The following is a 26,364-nucleotide window of genomic DNA, read 5'->3' as shown; positions in this document are numbered from 1 at the left end:
GCAAACTCAACTCTGACTCACAGCACGGAACCTCGGTTTACAACGGTCTTCGGGAAGCCCTGCCTTCTGCTCCCAGGGTACTGTGCTTCAGTCTTCCAGGTAGTTTTTCTATGGTGTTGGCTTTATGTGGCTCTTTTCTCTCCCACACTAGCTTGTGGGCTTCCTGTGAGTGGGGACTGTGCCTTTTTCACACCTATATCCCTAGCTCCCAAATGAAGCTAGGGAGGAGACCAGCCTTGGGTTAAGTGTTTGTTGACTGAGCGATTTCCTATGGCTTAAAGTGGCTAGACTGGATTTGAGGTGCAGAATCCTCTCCACAGCCTGCAGGTATGAATGGGGCAGAGGGTAACGTAAATAGCAGGTGAGTTTCCAAGCTGTTTACAGATAGTCGTTTTCAGAGGGGGTCCATCTTGGGTGAGCGGTGGCAGAGATTGCTTCTACTTGGGAATCCCACTGGGATCTGAGTGGGAGAACAAAGACTGCAGTTCCCATTGTGCCTTGTGGCACCTCAGCTGTAGAAAGCTCACCGCCTTGGTGAAGGAATACAAAATCAGAGACTTGTTAGGAAAGAGGAATTCTCTCAGGTTTTTCTTTATCTTTTTTTATCTAAATATCTTCCAAACAGATCAAGATTTAAGGCCCCACAAAACTAGATCACCCAGGGCACCAGGGGATTCTAATGGGATTTTTATTAAGTGACTAGATTGGTCTGGGATGAACCTAAACTCCGATAGAGCTGTTAGACCCTTGCACCTCTCTACTCTAACCCCACCCCCACAAGGCTTTCATTTTGATTTTCTTCATGGTGATACGTTTTGTGTGTATGTCTCCAGGTTAGAAACTAGAGAATTGCAACACAGTGGTCTCCCTTCTCAGACTGACCTCTGCAAGCTTCATCACTTCAAGAACATTACTGGCAGTGCCTGACAGTGAGTTTTCACATGAGGGGCTATGAGAGCACTGAGCGACAACAGCGCTGCTTCTCTGCCATATGCTAAGGAGAATTCAGAGCTGGGAAGACATTGACTCTCTCTGGGTGGACACAGAATGGCCCTGGTGGGCAGTGCGGCTAGAAGGGAACACAGCGCTCTTTCGCATCTAAACAGTACAATGGCTTTGGGAGCTGCTGGGCCCAGTCTCTGGGCTGGGACAGAATGTCCCATAAGAGGTTCCCTATCAACTTATGGTATTGTCTGAGCATTTGGTGATTTTCAAGTCGAGTTGTGGAGTTTCCAAAGTAACTAAGGCATTTCACCCACAGTATAAATTTGGTGGTAGTAAATTCTATTTACAAGGTATTTTATCATTAATAAGTGTCACCACAGAATACCACTTTGTGTAGGTTACAGGGCTGGCTGTACAGCAAGAGGCATGGTAGTTAAGGCGCTGGACTCCCACATGGTTGACTGCAGTTTGAGCCCTGGACCTGGTGACTTGAAAATCACACCAGGCTCATGTGTGTGCATGCCCAAAAACCCAGGAGTAGAATGAAGGAGAATGGATTATGGCACAGCCATCTTCCCTGGGGGTTGATTTCCCACTTTCCCCTCTCATTGTCTTTCTCTGTCTCTCTCCAGCAAGCTCACGCACTTTATGGTGGAAAAAAAAAAAAAAAAAACTTAAAAAAAGAAAGGAAGAGAGAGAGAGAAAATAAGCAAGCAATCAAGCAAGCAAACTCTGGCTATCTTTCTAAGAGAGACTTGTCTAAGATCCTCCAAGCCTTTCATGACTCAGAGCAGTCAGGTTTAGGCTTACAGATAGGTCTTTCTGATTCAAATTCTATGCTCTTTCCTGGCTTAAAAGGAATTCGGATAGCCTGAGTTGCTGCAAATCTGTGCAAGGGAACAAATGAGGAAGGAGGCCTGAGGTGGAGAGCTTGGTGCCTGGTTTCTCCATGGGCTGGAACTCTGACTTGCTCTGATCCTCCCTCCCATTCACACAGAAAACAGCAGGAGAGAGACAGAGGATGCAGAGGTCCAGGTAAGGGTGGGTGAAGACACAGCAAGGAGCTGGCAGCTGCGGCAGGCACAAAATGGCCCTACCCTTCACTGAACAAGGGCCCGGAGGTGAGAAGGTCTCCTTTTGTTCTGAGAAGAGAAAGGAGCTGCCAAAAGAGGTGAAAGTAAAGAGAGCTCAGGACCACAGCTCCACTGTTACAATAGGACTTGAATGGCTACTGGACAGCAGAGCAGTCGTATTTCTGGCCCAGCCACTGCAGTGCATGCTGCTAAGATGCTGTGCTCCTCTGCAGGTTGGCACCACATGAGAGGCCCAGGTCTAGTTCCAACCTATAGCCAGGGCGTGGTGGTCTGCGCCTGGAATCCCAGTCACTGGAGGAGGTTGAGTCCATTGAGGTTGGACTGGGCACTACAGAGAGACCTTGTCTGGAATTAGAAAATCTGGAGTGTTGGCACATCTCTGCTCCCTGCTGGAGAACTGAGGCACAAGGATCAAAACAACATCCCGCCTTCAAAAAAATAATAATAATTCTACTTATGCTTTCTTATGTTCTTTATGCTTATTACCCTTGTTAAAATATAAACAGATTCAGGGGGCCAGCAGTTGGTGTAATGGCTGTTGCTGGACTCCCGTGTAATCAACCGTGGTTTGTGTCCCGGACCCAGTGGCTTAAACTCATGCCAGGCGCATGTGCGTGCATGCCCAAGATCCCTAGAGGAGAATGGAGAAGAGATTGTGTGCCATCCCCTTGGTGAGGTGATTTGTGTGTGTGTGTGTGTGTGTGTGTGTGTGTGTATAAATATGATCAGCTTCTTAGTGTAATTCAACGATGTAAATTTAGGGGAAGGAACAGAAGACTTTAGCAGCAGTTAAGGACTCCAGCTCTGGGAGGTAGAGACAGCAGCTCTTGCTCTACACTTAGGAACCCTGGTCTCTTTGTTCTCCATATAAGTTCTCTGAGCTTTAGTTTCCTCATCTGTCAAATAAGCGGCTTGAAAGAGATGGTTTCTAAGAGTCCGTTTGGTTTTGATATTCTATGGCCATGGCATTTTTGAGACTTTCCATACCCTCATCGTCTGTGGTTTCCAGAGAAATAGCATCTGTCACATCAATGACACCGCATTTGTATCCTTCCCTTTATTTTTCTCCTGCTAAGGTGTTTTAATGCTGACAGTATAATAGAATAAATCACAACCATCAGAGATGGGAGTGACACTGGCCACACACATTAGAGATAAACAGTCAAAAATCACTCACCCGTGCCCTCCCCTTTGCCCACAGCCTCTGCTGTCTGACAACACTAAGCTTGAACTATGATTTCCATCTGGCTGCACAGATCTGAGCACCAAAATAACCCTCTGCATTGTCTTAATAGCTGTAATGATACCCTGCTTTCCAGCAGCCTGCCTGTCCAGACCATCTCAACATACAGTATTGATCCTCCCAGCCGGCAAGAGTGGAGAGAAGAATGGGTGTTGCAGTCAGTCAACAGACATTTCTTAGCACCTATAAACAGTGGCTACTGGAGTCGGATTACTTAGATTTGATTCTCTTTTCAACCCTTCCTTATGTACAATCTTTCTTCCATACTTGAGTCACTAACCTCTCTGAAACTCGGGTGTCCTCAAGTATAATGATGACTTTCATATCCCAACTCCTAGGGTACAGTGAAGCACACACAATTGTTCAGTAAGTTTAAGCAATTAAAATTACTGTTACAACTCTTTTGCCTTTGTTAGATCAGTAGAAGGAGGATATTATTAATATAATATTGCCGAATTGGGAAAATGAATGATGGTGACAGAAAGCTCCAGAAAAATGGAGTTCTCAGGGTAACTGGCCTGAGGGCTAAACAGGTGACGTACTAAGAAATGACTGATCTCTCAAGAGGAGCCCTTATCTAGTTTGTCTCCTCGTGCCTGACCTAGCTGGCATCCCCACATCTAACTGTGAAAGCCACCTCTAAAAAGAAGTCACGATACTCCACACCACCAGGGATGAGTACTTTTGTATGATAAGAGGATGTTCCAGTCACTTTCTTAAAAAGGTCCTTCCCCCTTCTGAAAAACAAACTGTGATACACCCGAAATACATCACATTTCAGCAGTCAAGGGATGATGGGTCCTTGTCCACTGAGAATGACTGAGAACAAGAAACTGGTCTTTACTGCTCAGTGAGGGGGAGGGAGCGGAACTCGTGGGGGCCCCCCCAGTTAGAGACAAAATGCAAAAGGGCTGGACCCACGGTGCTGCTCCAGAAAATAAAATTTATGGGAAAGGGTCATGATCTGATTAAAATGTGCTTGAATTGTACTCCATAAAACATCCGTTGCTCATGTTTGCAACTGGCACCAAATCCAGGACAACAGGAGAGGCCTTACTGCCCTCGGTGTATGAATGAACACCTGTTGCCAGACGTCTCCCAGACACACCTGCACCTCCTCTAGTACGTCGGACCCTGTCTCTCCTTAAGCAATCCTGATGGCTTGTACCTGTTGTCCCAGCTGCTGTCCCCAACCTCTTTGCATCTGTTTCCCACTGGGAAGCCACGACTCCTTTGTAACGTTAATAATATTTTGCTCTCCAGCCGAAAATCCCTCCATGAATTTCTCCAGTCTCCTTAACTATGCTTATCTATGATCTCTGTACCTCACTTTTTCCATTTTAAAATGAAGATAAAATAGTGAATTGAGACTAAGATGCACTGAAGAATACCTGGCACTCTATGAAAGCTCAATGAAGAGTGTTGTTTCTGGCATTAGAAACTGACAAACAAAAGCAATCTCTGTGAAAGAAGATGCGGACTGTGCCTCCTCTTCATTTTGTCCCTGACCCAGTCCCTTTAGAAAATGTGCTGAATCCTTGCCACAGGACGTCAAGTCTTCTAATTATGTTAAGGACAGAAAGCAAGTAGCTTCTATTATCAGGCTGCAGCACTATTTAATGTTCTATGACTAATCCTCCTCCTGAGATGTAAACTGAGGTTGGCCAAGAGTAAGCTGTTCATGCAGATACGAATTCTACCTTGCACAGGTTTGGCAAGCAAGCCATCTGAGTTCCTTGAAAGGGGTTAATAAAAACATCTTGTAGAGGCGTTCTGAGATAGGTGGCTGAAATTACAGCTTGTGTTATTATTACTGTTTTTGTTAGCTACCCAGTAAATAAGGAAGATGCGTGCTTAGTGGATCCAGAGAAGAAACAAAGCCCTGACTTTCACTCAGGGTCTGGCTGAAAATCCATTGTGCAGCGTAGCGCCTAGGCGTACCTAGAAAGCGCTCACAGTATGCGGGCAGAATCCCAGCCACAGTGGGACAGGCAGCAGGGGCACTGCTGTGTGATGCTGGAAACCACAGGGGAAGGCTCCAGGTTCCAGAGCTAGGTATATACAAACATGCCAGGCATGCCCAAGATACTGACTGGCTACAGGGCTCAGGGGAGGATTATGAAAATCCTGTCCAGGGAGCCTCTTTCTCAATCTCTCACTCTCTCTCCCTAAGTAAATAAATTAACTTTTTTTTTTTAAAAGGTTTTTGACATAGTGTGCATGTGTTTACCAGAGAGAGATGAAGAGGGATAGAACATAGAGGGAAAGTGAGAACTTTCCCCCGGGATGGATAGCCACACTGCAATCACTTCTCTAGACTCCCTTTGGGATTTTGGGCAAGCATGCACACACGACTGGAGTGAGTTCCATGCCCTGGTCAGCCATGTTGGAGTCCAGTGCCCTACCCACAACACCACTTGCTGGCCCAGTAAATAAACCTTTTAAAAAAGAAATAATATAGGACAAACTGTTGCCTCCTTCAAAGAGGAGGGAGAGGAGTACGGTGGTTGGGAGGTTAGCAGTGGGGAGTTGGGGGACTGTATAAGATTTTTGACAGCTCCAGTTGTGAGGTGGAATGTCCTGCTCCAAAGATATTTCATAAACATTCATGTGCATGGCACTATGGTTAGTGCTCAGAGAGGGAAAGAAGGGGGAGGCTCTGCCTTTGCCCTCAGGAACTTACAAGGTGTGTTTACAGCTTCTTATTCTGCACTTTTTGAGATCTGATATGATGACTTCTAAGAAGGAAAAACAAGATCAGGTCTGTGGGCATGTGGTTAGGAAACTCACACATCCTAAAAATAGTAATAGAGACCAAAAAAATCTAGCCAAGGTACTCTGTAATATTTTTGCAACTTCATGTACATTTAAAACTATCCTGCATTGAAAAGTGGGTTTGTCTTTTAAAAACCAACTGACTACACATAAGTAAACAAATCAAGTTTCTCAAAACAAAATAAAAAGCAAATCACCAACAGTTTTGTTTTGTTGTAGTTTTTGCTATAGGGTGTGTGCACTTGCCAGAGAGAGAAAGAGAGTGAGAGAAATCACTCCCCATCCCCACCGCGGGAGGATAGCTATGCCACAATCCCTTCTCTGTTTATCTTTCAGGATTTGGGGCACACATGAATTTGTACCTGGTGTGATTTTCAGGCCTTCAGGTTCAAAGTTCGAAGCATGCAACTGGCCATGTGGGAACCAAGGCCTTAACCTCCACTTTCTGCTGATCTCAAATCACAAACTTTCCAACATTTCATAAATACCAAATTATGTCAATAACTCATCTCCAGTGCCTCTATTTAAATATACCATTTCCTAAGAAGTCCTACACTGGCAGCTTCAGGAGCCATCTCTGCCCCATATATAGTTTTTTTTTTTTTTTGGCCTACACAGTGATTTTTTTCAAAAGAATTAACTGCCAAATGTCTAACCCAATTTACAATGAAAGCACAGGCTGAGACAAAGGCTTATGAACAAGTATTTTATTTGGAAAGTGATTCAAAAGAGCAAGAGTGAGGGACAAGGGCAGAAAGAGATTGGTGGGAAAGCCAGTACAAGGATGAGTAACAGAGTTGGCCATTGCTATGGGTGCCTGATGACTGTGGTGCTGGAATCTTCCAAGAAGCTTTAGGCTGTGCATCTCATGATGAAGGGAAGAAGCATTTATCATCAGCTTCTTATCTTTTGGCTTCTGAAACCATTGGTCAAGGGAGCCTCACAGCTGTGAACTCCCTGCACTTCTGAGGTTACATATGCTTGATTGGCCTGGTCCTCAAAGGGCACTTAGCATCTCATTATTGGAAAAACTCAGGGCAAGAAATGAGGTCAGAATGTTGTACAAAGCTTACTTAAATTTCTCTATAAGTGACCATTACAAAAACATTGACCATCTGGAGGTTTTATAAAAAATAAATCCAAATTTCTCTGTGTTTTTTGGGAATTGGGAGATATAACAACATGAGACCTGAATTTTCTGATGGTACTCAGCCTACCAGCCCTGAGAAGCACTGCCTGGACATACAAACTAGGAACAAGAACAGTTTCCACTCTTACCCACAGCTCAAACTTGACCTACTCTGTCCATCTAACTTACCTGACTGGACCCTGTGAGTATTGAACTTTTTACCCTCATTTTAACCCTTCCTACTATTAATACATATCCACACTAAAAGGAGAAAAGAACACACTATTGACAGTGTATTTCCCTGTAGACTTCACCTTTCACCGTAAACCTAACTTGATTGTGTTTCTTCTAATGGTGGACCAAATTCATCATTATTACTTTGACTTTGAAGATGTATCAATTAACATAATTAATTGATTACATGCTACATTCCAAACCAGGTGCTTAAATTAAATCATCACTTGTTTCTTCCTTGCCACATCTAGCTGAAACATAATTAATTGATTACATGCTACATTCCACACCAGGTGCTAAAATTAAATCATCACTTGTTTCTTCCCTGCCACATCTAGCTTTTATCTCATAGAGTTGTGAGATATTAGAGGACTGATCTATAAATATATATATTTATTTACTATTTTTAACATATTTTACTTGTATATATTCATGGAGGTACAATGTGGGGTTTTTTTAGCACAAGAATACAATGTGTGATGATTAAATCAGGATAATTAGCATACCTGTCATCCCAACCATTTGTCATGACTTGGGTTGGAAATGTTCAGAGTTCCCCCTTTCAGTTGCTCTGAGATGCACAGCAAGTGCATGTTGCCCACTACGTCCTACACCGTGTTTCCTAATGCTAGAATTGTTCCTCCCATCTATGGGCATTTTGTTTCTGTTAATCAATGTCTTTCTCTTTACTACCCCAATCCTTTCCAGTCTCTAGCAGTCATTCTTCATCCCTCACCTCTACAAAGCCATTTTATTCCCCAGTTTCCTCATGAGAGATTGCTGCTCTACTCACAATGGCTGAGATACAGAATCAAGCTAACTGCTGACTATTCCATTGCATACATGCCACATTTTTTTGTATCTGAATTCATATGGAATGGATATGGAAAACGTGGCATGTATGCAATGGAATACTATGTCACCATTAAAAAAGATGAACTCCTATTATTTGAAGTGAACTGGGTAAGCTTGCAGGACATTGTATTAAATGAAATAAAGCAGACACAGAAAGAGAAATACCATATGTTCTTTCTCCTGTGTGGAAATGAAATCATCACACTTAGTGTCTAGCAGAATGTAAGATGAGAAGCAGGAGTGCTAGAAGAATCAGTCCACTTGCTTCTCTGACTCAGGAACAAAGTGGTGGACCGCGGCAACCATGGACCTGCCATACCTAGTATGCTGGCAAGTGGCTGTTCACTATCGAGTTAGAAACACGACTGTGAGGCCCTGGCCATGCAGCTTTTATTAACCCAAACGTTTTAGCCATTAGGAGGCTCCAGAGTAAGAAGTGAGATTCTAAGTCACTGTGCCAAGCATTAGACCCTATAAGCTTGAAATGCCATCTGTTATCAAGGAAGTATGATATTCTGTGGAGTGTGTCTTTTTATACACAAATCCTTTAGGGCATTATATTTATATAAAAATATAATCTTTAAGAATCCTGGTGGGGGGGCAGCATTTTTGGTGGTTAAGGAGCTAGACTCAAACATGGACAATTGCTGCTCAAGTCCTGGACCCACGAGCTTGCAACTCACACCAGGTACACTGCATGCATGCCAAAAATCCTAAGAGGAGAATGAAGGAAAAGGGATGGTAGTGTGGGGGTCTCCCCTGGGGGTGGAGGTGGGGGTTATTTCTTACTTTACCTCCACTCTCTTTTTCTGTCTTTCCAGTAAGTTCACATGCCCTATGGCAGAACACACACACACACACACACACACACACACACACACACTTTAAAAAAGAAAATACTGGGTTGACTTAGTAGTGTGGTGGATAAGAGAGCCCGCTCGTACATAGTATGGTATGAGTCCTGAGCCCCACAGCTTGAAAAATTTATCAGGCACATGTGCACATGCCTTTGTGCCCCAAATCCTGACATGATGGAGAAATGAGGAAGGGACTTCATGGACCATACCCCCAGCAGGTGGACGCTTTCTCCTCTCTCTCTGTGTCTCTGTGTGTCTCTGGTGAGCACACATGTCCTCTGGCAATTAAAAAAAAATACTGTTGCCTGGGTCTTATCTACCACAGACTAGAATTTAATTAGCCTTGGGTGGGGCTTGGGTATGGGACTTTTCAAAATTCCCCATAAGAGTCTAAGGAGTCGGGACCAGCAGTTAGTGTAATGGCTATATCGCTGGACTCCCACAGAGTCGTCCGCGGTTCGCGTCCCGGACCCGGTGGCTTGAAACTCACGCCGGGTGCGTGTGTGTGCATGCCCAAGATCTTGAGAGGAGAATGGAGGAGAAGGGATTGTGGCGTGGCCATCCCCCCTGGGGGTGATTTTTTGCTTTCTGTCTCTCTCTGTCTGTCTGGCGAGCACACGCGCTCTATAGCAAAACCCTCTCAAAAAAAAAAGAGTCTAAGGAGTCACCTCTGGTCCAGAGACAGAAACGGTGTGGCCTGTGGCTGCATCCCTGACCCTTGATGTGCAGGTAAGCCCTGTAGGGTGAATAGGACAACTGGGCACACTGCTGTTGCCTTGCTGCTGCTCAGTGTCTGGGTTTGTGAGCAGAAAGTGTGAACGAGGTCATTTCTATGCAGGGCTTCTGCAGTGTGTGTGAATGGAAGCTGGTGTGCAAGCAAGCGTTAAACGCAATGTCACTGTGGACTAAGGAGAATTTGAACCCAGCACTGCCAGGCAAACAGGTATCTATTTAAAGTTCTTAGTGTCCCATGAGTTCGTCATCATTTGAGAAGGGATCTGTTTGGTCTATGGATAATCAACAGGCAGTTAACCAGATTTTTTTTTTTTTTAGGACATTAAAGTAATATCCTCTATTGCATAAAATAGATCCACAGACACAAACTTAACCCCTTGTAATTATTCTCTAAATAAATTCAACACTTCGGTTCAAAGTGCTACAAATAATGCAGGGCTTTCATTCCCCATACGTGGAGCAGACCTTCACTGTACAAGGGCAGACTGAGAAGCTCCTGCTACAGTCAAGGTGGTCGTGGACATGAGGGAATTTAAAAGAAATGTCTCAAACTATTTTTAAAATAAAATCCGTCCCACTAGGACAGCAATTGCCCAATGCTGACTATTCATAAATCAGGGTGAACAAAGAGAGGCTTCACATCTTGTGGCTCTGGCCAAAAAAAAAAAAGACTGAACAAGGAACGCGAAGAATAGGTTCAGTTGAGAATACAGTGGAACACATCTGACTTTTTCGTTTTCCTTTTTTCTTCCCCCAAAGAGCTTTCTTTCTTAAAGAAAATGCATTATACATAATGCTCATCGTAACTTTAGTAAAGTATTCCAAATATTATAAGAGGCTGTTGGACATGATGAAATAAGTCTGTGTTACACTTCTTTTTCATATCTTTTTGCACACTCAGTATTTGTTCCAATGCTTCCGGCAGAGACTTATTACTAAAGTAGATCTGACTTGAAGGTGAGTGGAAAGGAAACCAGTCAGTGCAGGAAGAATACTGAGTAAGTTGGTGGTGCAGCAGAGAGAGAGACAGAGACACAGAGAGAGAGGGAGAGAATGCTTATGAGGTAATGCCTGCCAATTAAGGTACTCAAGAAACAAACATCAATTCATTTTGGGTAAACATGAACCCCCTCCTCTTCCTATGTCCTTAGGGTTATTTCTGAAATTGCCAGAGCTGAAAATTAAATTATAAACCTAAAACACGACATTGAAAATGCTATGTCTCCTTTAATAATATCAGTGTGGTGATTCGTCAGAGGTTGGGACTGGCCGCTCCTGGACCCAGACTGCCGGGCCAGATGAGGCAGATGGTGGCAGTTTCCCCATCTCTCACAGAGCGGTTTTCCTAAAGGTTCTGATTCGAATGATATCTTGTCACTGATGACACTGACACATACGATAGAGGCCGTAGGTCCTTGCAGAAGCACGATTGCAGCACGTGACACCAGTCTAGAGCGGCCTATAGAATGACTGGATCACAATGGTCAGAAAAAAAGTAAATAAATGTTGGTGCCATTTAATATGGGAGTATCAGGGTATGTTGCAGGAAACATGCAACTTGGTGCTTCCAACATGAGATTTGGTGTGGTCATGGCAGACAGACATATGATCCACATTTTCTAAGCATAGTCCCTTTCTGAGCAGGGCTTTACTGCCTTCTTAGCAGAAGAGAAAAAGCCACTAAGAGGAATGAATTCTCTTGTACTACTGCCAAGAGTGAGTGTGCAGCACGGCAGAGCACCCTGTTTATCTTTACCTATTCACAGACTCCACACGCCATGCATAATGAGTCCCTCATAAAAGGAATGATGACTGTAAGAACTCATTAAGGCTATAGGAATTCAGAGGGCAGAAAGTTTCACCCAATACGTGGTCTACAGGTTAGCCGTGTAGGATGAACATGTGTGGCACAGGCGGGGGGGATTCTATAAGGAAGAAATGAACATGGAAAGGTCTGTGACATTTTTGCAACTGCAAGAGCCCACAAGGTCTGGCATATAAAATAAGAGAGTGAAGGGGAAGAGTGTATAAGACCAAAGACAGAGGTGGGCCTGTGGCAGAGTGGAATGTGAACAGAATGGTACTTGATTCCAAAAAAAAATTTTTTAAAGAGAGGTTTTTTCTATAGAGCACATGACAGACAAAGAGAGGCAGAGAGACAGAAAGTAAAAAACCACCCCCCAGGGGGATGGCTACCCCGCAATCCCTTCTCGTCCATTCTCTTCAGGATTTTAGGCACACACGCACGTGCACCTGGCATGAGTTTTAAGCCACCAGGTCCAGGACTCAAAACCTCGGTTGACTACATAAGAATCTAGAGACATAACCACTATGTCATATGCTGGTCCCACCATCTCTTTTTTCCTTTTTTAAAGCGACACAATAATTGTTCATATTTAAAGGTTACAATGTGTTATTTCTCTACATGTATACGTGCATAATGATCAAACCAGGATAATCAGCATATTTACTACCTGAAATATGTATCATTTCCTTTGGGCATATTCAAAATCTTCTGTTCTAGCTGTCTTAAGACATACAGGGAACCAGCAGTTAGCGTAATGGCTGTCGCTGGACTCCCACGTAGTCGACCGTGGTTCGTGTCCCGGACCCGGTGGCTTAAAACTCACGCCGGGCGCGTGTGCGTGCGTGCCCAAGATCCCGAGAGGAGAATGGAGGAGAAGGGATTGCGGCGTGACCATCCCCCCTGGGGGGTGATTTCTCGCTTTCTGTCTCTATGTCTCTCTCTGTCTGTCTGGCGAGCGCACGCGCCCTACAGTGAAAATCTCTCAAAAAAAAAAAAAAAAAAAAGACATACAATCAATTACTGCTAACTATAGCCACCCTACTGTGCTACTGAACCCTAGAACTTAATCCTCTCATCCGAGGATGCTTCCTGCTCTTTTCCCAATCCCTCTCTTTCTCCCACTCCTCTCTACCCTTCCCACCTTTAGTAACCACTGCTCTATTTTCTACTTCTACGAGATCAACTTTTTTCTCTCATTCCAGTTAGAATGGTTATTGTAAAAAAGACAAGATGACAATAAGCAAACAAACAAAAAGAAATGCTGGTGAGAAGGTGGAACTTTTTCACATGATTAGTAGGAATGTAAACTAGTGCAGCCACTATGGAAAACAGAATGGAGGCTCCTCGGAAATCTAAAAATAGAACTACCATAGGATCCAGCAATCCAAAGGAAAAGAAGTCAGTGTGGGAAGAGTTATCTGCATTCCCATGTTTACTGTAGCAGAATCACAACAGCCACGATACAGAATCAACGTGGGTGTCCGTGGATGAACAGGTGGAGGAAGAAAGGCAGTATACATAGGCTGTGACATAGTAGTAGCAGGCCATGAAACAACTTGCACAAACATAGATAAGCCTGGGAATGTGGCTTATGTGGGGCAACACAGAGGAGCCTGGAAGACATCACATGAAATTAAATAAGCCAGACACAGAAAGACACGTACCTCAGGTTCTCACTCATACGTGGAAACCACACATTCCACAGTATCCTATAATCAGCTCACCTGTTTCAAGCCACTGGGATTTCTACTAACATCTAGACAGTTGACATAACCAGAATCTTCAGCAATGGTTTAGCCTCTTCTTTTGTCCCTTACCTTCTCTCATGGGTTAAAAGAAAGTATTAATTCTACCTTCTAACCAGCCTCGATTTTGCTAGTAAAGTTACCATTTGGCAGGAATAAAACACATACTCATGTGTGCACGTGCATATACACATGCAACTCACATCTGCTATGAGTTTCGGATTTATTTACCTCATGGTAGAGAATGGATGATGGTGGTGTGGTTTGCACAGAGAAGGGGTAAACACCATCTTTTTGTTATTTTTTTCTCCCTCGGATTCAAATAAAATGTTCTGTTATTAGCTCTGCTCTTTGAATAGGCCAGGCTCTAACAAGGTTGATCCAACCCCCCCCCCCCCCGAATCACAACAGCCACGATACAGAATCAACGTGGGTGTCCGTGGATGAACAGGTGGAGGAAGAAAGGCAGTATACATAGGCTGTGACATAGTAGTAGCAGGCCATGAAACAACTTGCACAAACATAGATAAGCCTGGGAATGTGGCTTATGTGGGGCAACACAGAGGAGCCTGGAAGACATCACATGAAATTAAATAAGCCAGACACAGAAAGACACGTACCTCAGGTTCTCACTCATACGTGGAAACCACACATTCCACAGTATCCTATAATCAGCTCACCTGTTTCAAGCCACTGGGATTTCTACTAACATCTAGACAGTTGACATAACCAGAATCTTCAGCAATGGTTTAGCCTCTTCTTTTGTCCCTTACCTTCTCTCATGGGTTAAAAGAAAGTATTAATTCTACCTTCTAACCAGCCTCGATTTTGCTAGTAAAGTTACCATTTGGCAGGAATAAAACACATACTCATGTGTGCACGTGCATATACACATGCAACTCACATCTGCTATGAGTTTCGGATTTATTTACCTCATGGTAGAGAATGGATGATGGTGGTGTGGTTTGCACAGAGAAGGGGTAAACACCATCTTTTTGTTATTTTTTTCTCCCTCGGATTCAAATAAAATGTTCTGTTATTAGCTCTGCTCTTTGAATAGGCCAGGCTCTAACAAGGTTGATCCAACCCCCACCCCCCCCAAAAAAAAAAGAAAAAGAAATCTAAATTTTTGTTAAAACACCCTATTTAAAATTTTTTAAAACAGGGTATCACTGTTGGAATCCTCCTGCCTCAATCTCCCAGCTAGGACCACAATCTGTCTCATTTTTTTTATTTTTAAATTTAAGGCTTGTGTCATAGGGTCTGTGTCCTTGCTAGAGAGAGACACACACAGAAACAGAGAGAAGGAGAGTGAGAAGTCATCCTCCAGGAAGATGACCACACACTATCATTTCTCCTCTATTCTCGTCTCAATATTTTGGGCATGCACACAAACATGTCTGGTATGAATTTCAAGACACCAGGTCTGGGACGTGAATCACAATTGGTCGTGAGAGAGGCCAGTGCCTTAATCACAATGCCACCTGCTGGCTCCCTGTGGTCCGTTTTTAGACAGGGTCTCACTATGTTGTCCTGACCAGCCTGGAGCACATGATCCTCTTGCTTCAGCCTTTCTGAGTTGTGGGGATTACAAGAACATACCACCACGCCAGCCTTGAAGGTTGGACTGGGAACCAAAGTTGAAATTTCCATGTGGTCCCAGCCCATAGCACACAATAACTTAACTGTGCAGGTCATCACAGCTGAACCAGTAAAACTAAATTTCCATACTTAGGTTTATGTTTCCATTCCAGAAGAACTTGGATTAACAATCTAAGCATTTTCACTTAAGGTGTTATTTACAAGCATTGACCTTTCCTAGCTCTTTAAGTAAACTCAGCATCAGAAAGGCAATATTGGGACCAGCAGTTAGCATAATGGCTAGGTCGCTGGACTCCCATGTAGTTGACCATGATTTGAGTCCTGGACCCAGTGGCTTAAACTCATACCAGGCGCGTGTGTATGCGTGCCCAAGATCTCGAGAGGAGAATGAAGGAGAAGGGATTGCGGCGTGGCCATCCCCCCTGGGGGGTGATTTCTTGCTTTCTGTCTCCCTGTCTCTCTCTTTCTGGCAAGTGTACACTCCCCATAGATAAAACCTCTCAAAATAAAATAAAACAAAATTTTAAAAATTTTAAAAAGGCAATGTACTCTGCTTGAGAAGAAAGCAATTAATGCCTAAGGGTCCCAGAATAATATATCTGCCTCCACTTTTGCAAAAAGTCCTTAAAAGCCAACAAGCTCTGTTTCTCAACAAAATTCTCAAATCATTTTGTCATTCGAGTCTAGGCCACTAAACTTGCTAGCTTAAATGAAGACACAGCCTCCCAACTCACCTCAGTGACCATCTTATCTTCCTAGAACATACTCCATAGACTGGAACCAGACACATTTTCCACAAAAAACCTTTACGACACAGGTTCTTCCTACTTCTCTAGCTCATCTGTCCCTGCCTACTCCTCATTCTGCTAATCTGAACTTTTAGATCCTTGAAAGGACCTTAGTTTGCCACCTTGGCATATGCTGTACCTGTGTCTCTGATTCCCAAACTCCTCATCCCTCAAGTATATGCCAAGACCTCACAACTTCTGGGAAGCCATTCCTGATGTACAATTCTGGGTTAGATACCTCTCCAAAGTCATTCAACACTTTTCCTTGTATAATGTTTGTCATACCGTACCTAGTTACATATTTATTACATCGGTTCTCCTTAAGACTGCCAAGCTTTATGAGGTTAGCGATCACATTAGCCTTAATCATTGTGTCTCATATCTTACAGTTGCTTGTAGGAACTCCCCAAATATTTCTGAATTATGTAAAGGAAGTGGCAAAAATAGGGTAGCATTTTAGAAAGTCAAAATCATCCATGAGATGTAAAACATGGGGAAAGACTTAGAGAAGGAGGTAATTTAAATAGTGAAGCTGTTGCTTATTGTTGAAATACTGGGAACTTCCCATGGAATGAGGGACTTATAAATGGAGCAGGAATAATAGGCATGATTTGGTGAACATCAATATAAAGATTCAATAAATAAAGTAGAGTTTGCAATACTACTTGAAATGTAAGGGTTGTAATATCATTCCCCAATGTTGGGAAATATAAATGAAAACAGATTAGGAAGGGAAAAGAAATTAGGTTTGCTACTTATGTAACTAAAGATTCAATATTCCAATGGCCTTGAGGAAATTGGAAGTAGAGCTTGGAAGAACCACACAGGGAGGTGTTAATCTTGAGTGTCACTAGTGTTTGAAATACCTGTTACCAGGCCCAGTGTGCTCCTTACGTACTTTTGATAGCAGAACCGTTCTTTCCTATACGGGGTCCCTTTTCATAGGTTTAGGAAGTACTCCTCATCAGGTATCTCCAAGCACAGGTTAGACATAAGTCCAAGATGTGAACTATTACCGTCATAGAGCGACAGATGTGGCATCAGAACTTGTCCTATACCAGGCCGCTCTGGAGAATGCACTGCTGAAGATCAAAAAATGCACTCTTCCAATGATGTTATCAAGAATGGAGAATACGAGAGTGGGGAGTAGGGTAATCAACAGGTAATTTTAAGTATCTCTTTCTGAAGAATAAAGTCTTGTAGAGAGAATGAGAAACAAAGCAAGTGTAAAGATGGATACACCATTAGATTCTCTAATGACATCAGTCAAATCAACTTTGTGTGTAAACTAATTTGAATTGGATTACTGTCACTTGTAAATGAGAAGGTCTTGAACTGTAGAAACAGTGACCATTGAGGTTATATTAATAAGGGTGTTCTTTTTTTTTTTGAAGAGGTTTTTGCTATAGGGCATGTGCACTCGCCAGACAGACAGAGAGAGACAGAGAGACAGAAAGAAAGAAATCACCCCCCAGGGAGGATGGCCACACCACAGTTCTTTCTCCTCTGTTCTCCTCTTGGGATCTTGGGCATGCATGCACATGCGCCCAGCGTGAGTTTTAAGCCACCGGGTCCAGGATGCGAACCGAGGTCGACTACATGGGAGTCCAGCGACATAGCCATTATGCTAACTGCTGGTCCCAACAAAGGTGTTCTTAAGAAAGTACCATAGAGAAAAAAAAAAAGCCAAGGTTCGGGTGAAACTCAAAAGAGCTATCACTCACAAAAAGCAAGAAAAGGAAGATGATAGTAAAAAGTTAGATCTAAAGTTGAATGCAGAATTGACAAGATAAAATGACTTGATGGATAACCATTAGGCATGCATGAAGATTGTTGCCCAGTGACTAAGGTTACCGAAAAAGAGAGATGTATTCTTAGAAGGGTAACAAATATCACAATGAAAATACGGATAAGACTGACTTTTGAAATAACACCAACTCCAAATTATTACATGTAGAGTGATGAGAATGGATTAATTTTCATCCAGGGATTATGTAAATTAAGTCTTCTCTTAATTAAACTCATTCTCAACATATATATATTTATTTATGTGCCATGAAGTGCACATCTCTAAAAAATAATTATTTGTATCCAGTGACACTACCTTCGAGCATTTTTTTCAACCTTTATTTCTTTTTACTTGTAAAATGATCTGACTAGCAACTTGCTTACAGTGTGTTGGCATCACCTGACAGTTGCTAGATGGTATCTTTCATTCCTTTGTAAAAATAAGAAAGTGATTTGTGAGTTATGTTCATTTGGGGGAGCAAATGGTGCAGTACATAGGGAGGTAGACACACTCCATCAGTAAGCTGGAAGAGAAATTCTGGGCTTGAAGATGTCAGAAGTTTGGCAAGTCACGGAAATACATCCAAGGGAAAAGAATTCCTGTTGCACAGGATATTATGAGGGTTGAAGAACAGATGATCAGTTTTGCTGGTAGTAGCATTAAGATGCAATAATTATGATTATCACCACTAACAATTATTCAGCCCTTTCTGAAAGAAAGGCAATGTCTATAATATGATGAATATACAACTCTAAGAAATGATCCCAGTAAGTCTAGATGGATGGTGAAAACCTTTACAGCTGGAGAAAATGAGAATTAGTATAGGCTCCAGAATTTGATCAAAGTCACACTGAGAGTCCTCATCAGTCCTGGAGTAGACACCAAGTTTAGCTTTAGGGTCTGCATTCTTAACTCTTCTACCGTATGCCTCCCATATGAAGCAGCAAGGTTCAAGTTAGCCAGCAAGGAGATAGCCCATCAAGTAACACGGAAAGGTTGTGGTTCTTGTTTCTTGTTTTCCAAAGGTTTTTTTTTTTGTTTGTTTTTTTTTTTTTTTTTTTTTTTTAAGCAGTAACAAAACTGAATATTAAGAGGCAGTGAGTTAGTTCTTTTCAGTTGAGTAATGAAAAAAAGTCCTATGAAGAGGTTGGGAAATACCAGGAAAAGCAACGATCTAAAGTACATTTCAGTCTTTCAAATATTGAACAAATCAACTTTTGAACTTCACTAAAACCTAAAAGTTGTTCTTTGTAGTTAAAGTGTTAGGGTTTTCAAAATAGAACCCTTATAACTGTTGTTTGGATACAGTGGAAAAATAACTATTTTAATAACTATTTTAAGACAATGGTAAAGGAATGAATATTTACCAGTTTCCCAATGTTTCAATAATTATTGCATATATTAATTGGGTTAATATAGGTAACACTCTAGTTTACCAGTGGTTTATTAGTTTTCAGCTCATGAATTTGGGTTGTTTATGCTATGACAAATTACACAGAGCACAATTTATTGCCCAAATTGTTTTAAAGATTTAGGAGTAAAATTAGTTTATGAAGTACCAAAGCCAAGCTTAGCCTCAAATGTATACATGCATGCTTACTTATACACACACACACTCACACACACACACACACACACACACACACACACACATATTTAAGAGCATCAAGAGTTGGTATAATTTTTCTTTGCTAGAAATGATCGAGAGAATTGATGCAAGCATGCTTTGAAAAAGTCAAATCTTTCCCCAATTCTTTCTTCAACCTTGACCCAGGTAGACAGCCTGAAGTATAGAGAAAGAATTCAATCTTAGCCCCCTCTCCAGAGACTTGAACTACTAACTGGAAAGAATGGCTTTTTGAGGAATAAGAAGCCTGGCTGAATGCTATGGCCCGCTGGGCCCTGGCTGGTACAGAAACCAGTCAGTTCTGCTTACCTGAGCAATATCATTTAGATAGTGACACCTTTCTTGGTTAGTGTTCCAGGTTAGCAGTTGTGTGTAAAGGGGCTGACTATAGGGGAGGGCAGAGAACCAACAGTGACAGTCCAGCACATGTCCCTGTGCTCGGAAATTTTTCCTGCAGTGGTAGTTGGTGGGGAAATTCTGTAGGAAGAAATGTTCCAGGGAATCTGGGTTGGTTGTGGAAATGGACAGGAATGAACAAGAGCAGAAATGTGGATCAGCAGGGCTGGGGGCAGCGCACGGTGGTGTACAGTCAATCAATGCCAGGTCTACAGTTCTTACGTTATTAAGGACAATTGAAAGGTGTTTCCTCCCCTCCTCAAAGGTGAGAGAGAGCAAGAACTCTCTAGTGGAACACGGTAATGCTGCACTCTTTTTCCTCCTGGCAGGATTTTGGGCACACATGCATATGCACCCAACACCACTCTATTTCCTTCTGGCAGGATTTTGGGCACACATGTATATGCACCCAACACAGTTTTTCAAGCCCCCAGGACCAGGATTTGAATCATGGTCAGCCATATGGGATTGCATCTCTTAACCACTGGACTACAGAGCCAGCCTACAAAAGTGTTTGTCTTTAAAGAGACTTATAAATTGAGCATTATAGATCATAAACACTCCCAATCTCTAAAAGTGTGATGATTTGTTTGAAAGGCAATCAAACACATTGTTTCAAAGCACAGTTCTTGAATCCAACTCCCTAGGTTTGAAATCTGTCTCTATCGCTTCCTGTGTTTTCAACCCTGGTTGATTTATCTACTCTCTCCATGAGTTTCCCACTCTATAAAAAGGGAAATAATAATAGTACTCATCTCGCAATGTTGTTGGGAGCATTAATTGAGTTGATACAAGTAAAATACTCCAGTGGGCACCAGACAAAGAAAATACTCAGCAAATGTTAGTCATTATTCTTTTGTTGCTGTTATTGTTGTTGTATAAACCTATAATCTATGCACTAATCCTGGTGCAGCTCAGAATGCAGACCAGAGACACAGGCATGTCAACCTCCACCGGCCGAATTCAAGTCTCATGTGAGGCTCCCCCGCCGCGGAGAACGTCTTGTACACCATACTGCTCTACGGCCTCGCTTCAGACCCAAGAGGATCAGCTTTTACAACCTGCCTGGGAACTTTCTGACCTTCACTCTCCGATGTGGCATCTATTTCACAGACTGGGCTGGGGCTGGGTCTGACCAGGGATCAGACTGCTGCTCACTTTTGTCAGGTGCATTAACTCAGCCCACGAGGATGCTATTTAGTTCAGGATTAGTCATTTACTAATTACTAATTACTCCAGCAGTCACAGACCTAAGGTCAGCAGTCTTCTCCCTTCACACCAGGAGGGCCCAGCATAACAGAGGCCAGACAGGGAATTTGCATAGTCCCCACCTAGGAGAAGAAGCCACTGTGGTTGAAGGCCAGCAAAGACGGCAGGATGTGACTGGAGCGTCCTTAAGCTTCTCATGGGAACACCTGGGCCTTTTCTCCTGCAGGGCTATGGCAGGTTCTCACATCTGATACTTCCCCAGGCCAGCTGGGGGAACCGGACAAGGTCTGACTCTGGGCTCCACATCACTTTTACTGGCTGGAAATTCTTTTCCACTCTGAGCACCTAGAGACTCATCCAACCGTGTTTGCCAAACTTGCTTGTATGTGAGAAGCGTGTTTGTTTTATGATCAGTGTCTTGGGTTTTAAATAAGAATACTGCAGGAGATGATCCGGCTGTGATCCTTCCTAATGTACCTCTAGGCTAATAAGTACTGAGATGATCCTGCTCTTTGATTTCATGAATAAGAAAATAAAATGGGAAATGCCTGACATTTTAAAAAATTATTGTTATTACTGAGTGTAAAATTTGTTTTAACCCTGTCTGTAGTGGCTAAGTTTCAAGTTGCGTGTGCTGCTTGCCAGATTGTATCTCCTTTTCCCCCTCTCCTTAAATATGTGCTTATTTACTTCCTGCAGAGTTCAATTTTAGAACCCATCAAAGTAGATCCACTCAGACTCTGACTACATTTTCATGCATAAATTCATAGATGTCTTCAGAAGGAATTGCACTTGCATATGCAAATACTTTCCGAGGCCTTTTCATTTCTACTTTTGGCCTGCACAGTTTTTAATTCATGCAAACACATTACACAAACAAATATGGGCTCAATAACAACACGCGGCATGTGTGAATTGTTAATTGCAAAGCTATGAGTTTGATATGGCCAAGCAACTTCCATTATTATCAATGGAGGGGAACAAGATTAAACAGGAAGCATAAAGGTATATTTGAAAATAAAATTCTAGCACTCTGGTTTCATTTTATGTAAATATTAATAAGGAGAAAGGTGACAGGCCAATTCACAATTCAACACTAATCTGGAATCTACAGCCCAGTGCACAAGATCCAGAAGCCCGGATACACCTTAAATGAGACTTAGGAAACAGTTCAGCATAAAAATCACAAAAAAACCCCAAAAATGTATGCAGCAACACCAGTGGTAAATGAAACAAAAGTATAAGCAGAAAATGGAAGGCTTTTAACCACACTAAGCGTGCATCACCTTTAAAGTATTTGAGTCTCTCGTTAGTGATGTTCTTGGAAATAACACAGATAGGTGTCTTCTTTTTTGAGAGACTTTTGCTATAAGGCACATGCACTTAGTGGAGAGACAAAGAAAGACAGAGAGACAGTGAGAAATCACTCCTTCTGGGGGTTTGGGGGAGGATCACACCACGATCCTTTTGCCTCTATTTCCTCCTGGAGTTCTAGGCACATGCACACAGGACCAGCGTGTTTCAAGACGCCAGGTCTGGGACTCCAACCGTGGGTCTGCCACATGGGAGTCTGCTGCCCCAACCACTATGTCACCTGCTGGACCCAGGTGTTCTCATTTTTCATATCAGAAATGTAAGCACTCAATTAATTAGGCCTTGAGTCTTCATATTTTCCCTGACTCCCACTACCTGCAATTTGAGGTCAGGAGAGCTCTTTTAAAAGTAAAGGACTTGTGGGGACCAGCAGTTAGCGTAATGGCTATGTCGCCGGACTCCCATGTAGTCGACCACAGTTCGAGTCCCAGACCCGGTGGCTTAAACTCACACCAGGCGCATGTGCGTACGTGCCCCAAGATCTCAAGAGGAGAATAGAGAAGAAGGGATTGCAGCGTGGCCATCACCCTGGGGGGTGACTTCTCGCTTTCTGTCTCTCTGTCTCTCTCTGTGTCTTTCTGGCGAGTACACGTGCCCTCTGGCAAAAACCTCTCCAAAAAAAGAAAGAAAGAAAAACTAAAGCACTTGTGGAAGTTGCTCACAGATCTACTACAGGCATTTGATTCAGATAAATTTTAAAGAAGCCCCTGCCCCTGTTTTCACATGGAGGAGGATCAGCGTGTGTTTCATTTACATAAAGATAACTTAGAAAATAAGGGTGAAGATTAAATAGAAATTGTATCCTGCAAGGATCTATGATGGTAATGGAAACATAATTTTAACTGTCTGTTGATTTTTTTTTTCAACATTCTGCTAACCATAAAAGCTAGAGTTGGGCTAAAAAAGAAGTTTATGAGGAAAAAAAAGAATTTTTCAGAATAACCTCTGAATCACAGATTTATAAATTTGAGGCATAATGCTAACCGATGACATATATGAAAACACATGGTGTGGGAGGTCTTGAAAAAGATTATGAAAATACATATTATTAAAAAAATGCATGAATTAAAAAAAAGCTTGCACCAAAATAAATTCTAAATTTAATTCCATTTTCCATGAACTTTTTGAACTCTTCTTATATAGGCTTCCTAAGAAATAAAAGTCAGAGTAATTTAAGCACCTAGGAATGGAATTCCCAGCTAAGCTATCTCACTAGGAATTAAACTCATTGCAACATTTACTGCCAAGGACATGGAACAGGAAACAATCAGGGATGGTTCCATGGCACCGTGGAATGTACTACTCAAGAGAAGCCGGATCCCACATGGTAACTGTGGTTCAAATCCTGGCCCTGATCAGCCTGAAATATGCCAAGCATGTGCACAAATGCCCAGGATTTGACAGGCTCAGGCCTGAAGAAAGGATAGTGTGCCCAAATCAGACCCTGGAAGGGTGGAAGGTCCTCTCCTCTCACTCTGTCCTTCTTTCACTTGTGTTTGCCCACTCTCTAGCATGAATAAAGAAAAAAATAAACAAGAATCAGTGTTACAACACAAGTGATGCAACTACCTTGCAAAGCAGGGCCTAGATTTTGGCACTGGCAGTAATCCTTCCCGACATTCACTGTAGTTTCATGTATTTACTTGTAACTTTGCTGCGCCATTAACGAGTAAAGCACCTAAATGGTGACGCTGGTACCAAAAGTGCAAGACACAAGCCAGGGAGGGCACTTGACCACGCTGCTTCTCAAGGCTGCTTTGCCTCAGCCCGTGTGGCAGTGCATTTACAGCAACCCCAGCAGGCCATCTTGAAATTCTTTATGGATATTGGACACAAAGAGTGCCAATGAATGTAAGGGTGAAAAACATTCTTCTTCCGAATGAAATCAAAATGCTATAAGAAAATCGAGGTTTAGTGAAAGGAGGAAGGAGAACTGATATTAGTAGAACTGGAGGTCAACAGACATGTGTCTATGCTCTGAAACTCAAAAAATAAAATAGTTGACAAAGGGGCCAGCCAGTGGTGTGGTGGTTAAGGCAACTAGATCCCATGTGGCTTACTGTGAGGTTTAAATTCTGGACCTAGTAGCTTGAAAGACACACTGGGTGCATGTGCATAGGTGCCCAAAATCCCAAAAGGAGGGAGAAACACAGAAGAGATTGTGGCATGACCACACCCCATAGGGGGTGCTTTCTCACTTTCCCTTTCTGGGTCTCTGGTAAGTGCATGTGCCCTCTTGCAAATGAAAAAATAAATTAGATAACTCAGAATCAACACTACATTTTCATGGGAGGAGAAGTTAAATATTACACAGGAAGATTTTGAGTATGTTTAATCAATATATATTTAATACCATTTGCTTAAAGAGAATCTAATTGAGAAGCCCATGTATAAAGCAGTAGAAATTTGGAAAAAGCAAAGATAATCTCATGTTTCTCATCATAAATATCCAATATTGTCTCAGAGTTTCAGGAATACCATTTATGAGCCAAGAGTTTGCCACATCTATCAAAACCCACTAAGGTGGGTATCCAAAAGCAACCACTTAATTGTTAAAAAATTTAGTGCAGGATCAAAGAGTCACTTCCATATTATTCATAGGAGTTGAAAATGGTGAAATGGGAAAAAAGAAACAAGAAATGCTCTCTTAAACTACCCTAACGCACTAGTTGCATGCCAGAGTGCTTTAGTCCCAGTTTTTACCAACCTCAATCATGGATGTGAAACAGCTCATGTCCAAAAAGTACAACAGCTCAGAGCAAGTCAGCAGGGACAGGGGGACATACCTTGTCTGGGAAACTCATCAGACTCTCGGTGAACGAGGTCTGTGACTCGGTTTCCGTAGTGCATCCTGCTGTCGTGGTCATAGGCCTTCAGAGTCTCGCTGGAGCTGTAGGACTTCTGCGTGGGCACGCGGCAGTCTTCGCTGTCCAGGGAGGAGCTCGTGTAGCGACACTCTTTGCCGCATCGTCCTCTGGTCAAAGAGCGGTGTCGCCGGTCCTTTACGTCCATCGTTTCTGATGGAGCGGAATGCCAATGCTTTCAGAAAAGTCAAGCCTGAGTTCTGGCACTTGTCACCTAAAACATCAAAGAAAAAGACCAAGACTATGTTTACAAGAAATTGCCTTTGGTCCTAACTTAGTCTCTGACTCAGATGTAAAAATGAAAAGGCAAACTTGGTCAGCCCCGCCAAATCTCTTTTGCAAAAGCTTAATGTATACTTAAACAATCAACCTAAATAGAAGAACATGATACAGTAAATTAATTTTCTTGCTGCTTAATTTAATAGATTTGGGGAAAAGTCATAGGGAAAAAAACCCCTCCTATTTTGTTTTTTTCTATACAGGCAGAGATGACACGATAAGTCTTTCACTTGCATGCAAGATCTTGCTTATGAAGCAATTCAAAGTCAAATTGATTTTATTCTTTGTTTAATTACATTTGCCTTTTGCTTTAGAAGGGTTGAGTAAAAAACAAATATCAAAAAAAAAAAAGAAAGAAAAGAAAGGTGCAGATTTTAAAATATGGCATAAGTATATGTCATTAATCTTGGCAATGGTGCCAGGTCATACTCAGCTAACATAAAATTGCCTAGCAGTGTCTGGAGAATAATGATATAAGGCATTCTTGACATGAAAACAATCCTCTTTTGATTTCTTTCATGAGTCTTCACAAACTCAGTTTTCTCTGTGTTGCAAATATAAGTCTAGGACACACCTGGTCACTCTGTCTTGTCACTCACCATCAGGAGACTTGCTGACAAGAGGTCTAACTGCCATAACCAGCTACCTAAGCCATACAGTCCCCTTCCTCACTGGAAAAACCACTGCAGAAAAGGAAAATGGGGCAAGCATTGAATGCTACCGGTACATTCAGGGGAAAAACCTCTAACATACATATGAACTGGCAACCAAGAAGCCCCAGTCTGTCATTTAACACCCTCAGCCTGGAAGTGTGTACCAAACATCACTCAGAAAACACTTGTGTTCTGCCTAGTAAATATGACAAAAATGCTAAAGTGTCTCCAAGTTCCAAATGATAGGCTCTTATTGATTTTGTTTGCCATGTAAAATCACAAGAACCACAGGGCCAAAGCCTGGGTAGAATGGACAAATAGGAGTTTAATTAAAGTGGGAAATATAACCCAGAGCCAGGGTAGT

The sequence above is a fragment of the Tupaia chinensis genome, unplaced genomic scaffold, assembly GCF_000334495.1.
Source record: "Tupaia chinensis unplaced genomic scaffold, TupChi_1.0 Scaffold143630_1, whole genome shotgun sequence".
Lineage (NCBI taxonomy): Eukaryota > Metazoa > Chordata > Mammalia > Scandentia > Tupaiidae > Tupaia > Tupaia belangeri.
This window is presented reverse-complemented; position numbering follows the sequence as displayed.